This window comes from Felis catus, chromosome A1, assembly GCF_018350175.1.
Source record: "Felis catus isolate Fca126 chromosome A1, F.catus_Fca126_mat1.0, whole genome shotgun sequence".
Taxonomy (NCBI): Eukaryota; Metazoa; Chordata; class Mammalia; order Carnivora; family Felidae; genus Felis; species Felis catus.
The window spans coordinates 207,371,946-207,378,168 of NC_058368.1; positions in this window are offsets into that span (position 1 = coordinate 207,371,946).

Below are 6,223 nucleotides of genomic sequence, written 5' to 3' on the forward strand. Positions count from 1 at the left end.
GCACTCATTTTATAATGCAGCCACCACAGGGCCACACAAAACAAAACAAAACATAAAAGGAATACAGAGGAACTTTAAAAATTGTTTTCTTATTTTCTTAAAAATACTACGGTCTTTAAGAGAAAATAAGACAGATATCATGAAAGGTAAAATAAATATATAGTATAGTGCTTGATTAGATTCTAAGAAATTGGAGAAGATAGCAAATACTATAATGGTTCAGAGACTCTTTTGGTAAGGCATTGTCTTGAACCAAATGGGACATAGCTGGGCCTTTAATAAAATTATAGGTAAGACTTCAAAATAAAGAACTCGATGTACCATGAAAAATAAAAAAAAAAAATCAATGTTTATATCTATCATCATAATCCCACAGTCATTTGAAATAAAGAATAATAAAGAAGTTTTATACTTATATGTAGCCATTTTGAATTACTTTATCTTTATACAGCACATACTGGTTGGGTGTAGAAGCTCTATCAAATTCCATACAGATGTGAACAAGTCTTAGATTTCACTGACACCACTTTTAATCCAAAGGACCAAGCTTAACTCTAAGTAAGAGCTTCTGAGTCCCCATAGAAAGTCACTCAAGGAAACTGGTCTCATTACATGATGTTGACCATTATCATACAGCCTGATCCTGACTTATTCACCAAATTAGATTCCAAACAATGGGAAAAACTAAGTCTACTCTCAAAGAAAAATATTTTGCCAGTAATGATGTTATTAAAAAAACATACTGCAAAAGTACAGCATAGGGAATACAGTGAATAATATTATAAAAATGTTGTATGGTGATAGGTGATAACTATATTTATTATGGTGAGCTTTGTGTAATGTATAGAATTGCTTAATCACTATGTTGTGCACCTTAAATTACTATAACAGTGTATATCAACTACACTTCAATAGTAAAAATATTTATGTAAAAGTTTTACAAATAAAACACAAAACAAAACATGCTGCAGGACACAAAATTAGTCACATAAAAAGGAATTTCAAAAGGTTTCAGGCTGTGGCCACCACTAAAATAAATCCATCCTCTTACAATGAGTATGTGAAGGGAATACGCCTTACTTTGGAACAATGACATTTGACATATATATTTTTTTTAATTCAAGCCCATTGTTCTTCAGTCATACCTGATGTAAATGATGTGATTTCAAGGTTTTCTTGGACTCCTCAATTTTCTATCTGATTTAGGTTTGAAGAAAATTAGACCAAATCACTTCTTTTTTGCTTATCTTGATGATCCACAGTATTGAGACAAGGAATAGCACAGTGGAAAGGACATAAACCCTGGAGTCAAACTATATGAACCCAGGATGCTACCTGTGAACTGTGTGACTTTGTGTGAGTTGCTTAATGTATGTGAGCCTCAGACATGCTATCTGAAAATAGAGACAATATATAGTACACAACGAGTATATTACAAAGGCCATATCATCTGGTAGAGTCTCAATATACAAGAGTTACTCTTTTGGCATCATCATTGATATTTACTTGTATTATTATTTCTGACATGATTCTGGACAAATCATTAACTCTGTTCAGGCTGCAACTACCCTAGTTGTGCATGAGTGGGACCTTATGACAGTCTCTTCACTTCCTTCCGGTTCTAAGATTTTATGCAGGAAATCACATCTGTCACCAATATAAACCACAAACACAAGTTATACATTTCTGCTGAGAAGTAGTTCTACTTCTGTATTAACGGAAATTTCACAATTGACTTAAGACCGAGTGGTGGAGGCAGAGGATTTGTCAGCTACACATTTCTCTAGAAACATACTCTCCAAGCTGGGTTCTGGGTGAAAACCCAGTGTAGTTCTGAGGGTTTCCATAGGACTTCAGTCATTTATTTATACAATAGTCACATTATTTTTAATGAGTTTCTCCAAAAGAGTGTATGTAAGTAGGGCCAGGGAAAGGGAAACAGGTTTTGGAAGTGAAGGGCCCTGATTGGATTTCCAGATCTCTCATAGTTCACTGTGTGACCCTGACTATCCCTTGTCTTATCTTCAGGAATAATCATCACATTTAGAGGCACTTTGCATTGGCATTTGCAGTAGACCTGCCACATAATAAGGACTCGGTCCCAACTATCTTCTCTTCTCCACCCCATAGGAGCAGAGATGTTGCTGCAGTTTTCTTGGTCAAGAGAGTGGCCAGCACTAGAGAGTCAGATAACAGATGTTCAATAATCATTTGAACCACTTGAAGTTGAATTGGACACATGTATTTTCAGGAGTCAGTTGACTTCCAGAGAAAAATAAAACAGTTCATTTTAAAATAATAACAGTGAACCATTGACATTTTATTCCACATCTGGAATTAGGGAGGTTTTCTTTTTTTTTTTTTTAAGTTTATTTATTTTGAGAGAGAGACAGCATGCATGGGTGTGCAAGAGCATGAGCAGGGGAGGGGCAGAGAGAGAGAGAGGAAGAGAGAAAATCCCAAGCAGACTTGTGCTGTCAGCTGAACCACCCAGGCACCCCTTAGAATCAGGGAGGCTTAAAAGTGATATTTCCCACAGTGCTCGGACAAATGGTCTTGGAGAAAGGAATCCCCCTATCAAGTGTTTGAAAAAGCTGGTCTTCTGAGTATGTAATATACCCCAGTGCCCTTCAACAAACACACACTTGGAGATCCAGTGTGAACTATTAGGTTAAGGGCTCTGAAAATGCTGCAGCAAGAAACTTGTTTTACTGGGTTTAAGCCATTATTTCCCAGTAGTATTTGAGCAGGGAACCCTTTGAACACAAGGGAGAAATGTTATTTTTTCAAGAAAGGGAAAGGGAGTAATAAGTGTGTGTAATATGTTTAGATTCTTGAAAGCCATTATAGACTCTGTTTTAGAACTTGAGTCACTGTGGGGTTGGGCACAGTGTTTAGATGTGAATCAGAAGCTGAATAAGGCTTAAAAATAGAAAGCTCAATGTGGTTAATAAATGGGCACTACTATGCAGGAAATAATGTTCCCATATACTTCAGGAGTCTTTACCCAGAAAGGTATTATCATTTACTATCTGGAGGCATTATAGACAGGAATGAGCCAGCATTGATCAGTAAGCAATAAATAAAGATTCTGGAATAAATAAATAAATAATCCATGTTTATGACTGATATTACATTATAATTCATGAAATGACAAGACTAAGGAGAAAATAAATATTTTAAGACCTAAAAAGTCTATATGTGGCAGATAAACTTTAATGCGAGTATTTAGGTCTAAATATCTAAAATTCATCTAATCAATACATATTTATTGAGTACCTATTATATACCAGGTAGGGTGTTGGGTACTAGAAATAAAGCAATGGGGGAAAATCTTTGCCTGCATGAAGCTTATAGTCTATACAGGAAACAGACATAAATTAATAACAAAAGTGTCGAGTTGTGCCTGTAGTAAGTCCCGCTAAAGGAGAGATTTGTGCCTTGATTTCTACTTTGGACAATGAGATCAGGAACCACATGTGCTTTATTCACTGTTGTCTCTCCAGCACCTAGCACAGAGTCTGGCATAGAGGAATTGCTCAATGGATACTTACTGAATTGCTTGGATGAATGAATAAGTGAATGAATAAAGGAGAGTGTATAGTAGAAGGATATGACCTAGAGTTGTCAGAGAAGAGATTCCCTAAATGAAGCTGACTTCTGAAGGATGGTCATCTAGTAGAGAAGGGAGGGAAGACTATGCCAGGGAATAAATGTGCTAGTCAGGAAGCATGGGTCACATGAGGAGAGACAGGATGGCTGGCTGTCATTGTCATAAAGAAAGAGAGTCCAGGGCACCTGGGTGGTTTGATTGGTCTGGCTCTTGATTTAGGCTCAGGTCTTGAATCCACAGTCGTGAGATGGAACCCTGTGTCTGGGCCTGCTTAAGATTCTCTCTCTCTCTCTCTCTCTCTCTCTCTCTCTCTCTGTCGCTCCCCAGCTCATGCACACAGGCTCTGTCTCTAAAAAAAAAAATGGAGTCATTTATGCAAGATGGGACAAAGATCTAAGCAGCAGGAGAGAGGTCCTCCAGGACCAATTAGGGAGTTCTGTTTTTATCTTAAGTTCAAAAGAAAACCACTGAGTACTTTAAGCCAAAGGAAGGGTAGTATAATCAGATTTGTTCTTACAATTGTTATTTTGCTTATTGAGTTGGGTGGGGAGGGAAGAGCAATAGGAGACAAAGGTACTACCTGGGAAGCTACTGCAATAATGTAGGTAAGAGATGATGGTGACTTGGATTATTGTAGCCATGGAGGGGCGGACGGATTCAAGAGAAATCTAGAAGCTGAGCGACCGCACACATAGAAAGGCAGAGAGAAAAAGAAAAGAGGGTTATCAAGGAAGGCTGTGGGATTCCTGGCTTGCATGACCAAAGAGGTGGGGTGTCACTCACTGAGTTAGGAGGTCATGTGAGACCCGGGTGGCACGGGGACTCATCGGTTCAGTCGAACATATGGAATGAATGGTTACGAGTGAATAATTAGGGCCCAGGAAGGAGAATCAGAAAATATTCATTTGCCTCATTCTTTTTCATTTCCTATATAATTAGTGAGCACCTATTTTCAGCCAAGATTGTAGTAGTCGTTGCTCCCTATGGACACTGGCCAGTACGTATCCCTGAATTTTTGTTAAAAAGCCACAAAAAATAAAAATGTGTAACTTTGTGTGGTGATGGATGTTAACTAAACTTATTGTGGTGCTCTTTTTCCAACACATACATATATCAAATTATTATGTTGTATGCTTTAATACCAAATTATATGTCAATCAAATATCAATAAAACTGGTGGTGGGAAAGCCAAAACAGTGCCGGACAGGTGAGAAATCGTTTTAGGAGTAATTATGCGTTCCCTGCACAGAGACAAACTGTATCTCCATCTCAGCATAGTGTTTTTAGCATTTTTCTCCTTTTAGCATTGTTCATGTTCAAGAAGCCCATAAGGAACTGGAAAATGACCATATTAATGTGACGGAAATTTGTTGAGAATTAGAACAAATCTCCTGAAGGTTTACGTAAAATAATGAAAGCTGAGGAAAGAAAAGGTAAAGTCTGAAGAACAACCAAAGATATATCTATAAATTAGCAAAAAAATAAAAATAAATAAATAAATAAATAAATAAATAAATAAATAAAAAAGGGGCGCCTGGGTGGCGCAGTCGGTTGAGTGTCCGACTTCAGCCCAGGTCACGATCTCATGGTCCGTGAGTTCGAGCCCCGCGTCGGGCTCTGGGCTGATGGCTCAGAGCCTGGAGCCTGTTTCCGATTCTGTGTCTCCCTCTCTCTCTGCCCCTCCCCCGTTCATGCTCTGTCTCTCTCTGTCCCAAAAATAAATAAACATTAAATAAATAAATAAATAAATAAATAAATAAATAAAAAATTAGCCTGGGCCCCCTGAAGCCTGGAGAGAGAAGTTTACAACACATAAGAGAAGAAGATAGAGACGAGCAGAGATGGGATGAAGAATGGAGGCATTATCACCAGGTATATTAGAGCAGGGCCTCTCAAACTTTTTTATTTTTAATTCCAGTGTACTTACATACAGTGTTATACTAGGTTCAGGTGTACAATATAATGATTTAACAATTCTATATACTACTCAGTGCTCATCACAATAAGTGTGCTCTTAATCCCTTTCACCTAATTTACCCATCCTCCCTTGACAGAGAGGCAAGAATAAGCAATGGGAAAAAGACCATCTCTTCAACATATGGTGTTGGGAAAACTGGACAATTACCTCAAAAAGAATGAAACTGGACCACTGTCTTACACCATACACAAAAATAAACTCAAGGTGGATGAAGGGCCTAACTGTGAGGCCTAAAACCATATTAACTCTAGAAGAGAGCACAGACAGTCATTTCTCTGACATTGGGCATAGCAACATTTTTTCTAGCTATGTCTCCTGAGGCAAGGGAAACAAAAGAAAAAATAAACTATTGGGACTACATCCATATAAAAAGCTTCTGCACAGCCAATAAAACTATCAACAAAATGAAAAGACAGCCTACTGAATGGGAGAAGATCTTTACCAATGACATATTCAGTAAAGAGTTAGTATCCAAAATATATAAAGAGTTTACACAACTCAACACCAAAAAAACCTCCCAAATAATCCAACTAAAGAGGGGCAGAAGACATGAACAGACATCTCTCAAAACTTTAATGTGCATTGGTATCAGTTGGGAAATTGTTAAAGTCCCAATCATAGCTCAGTAGGTC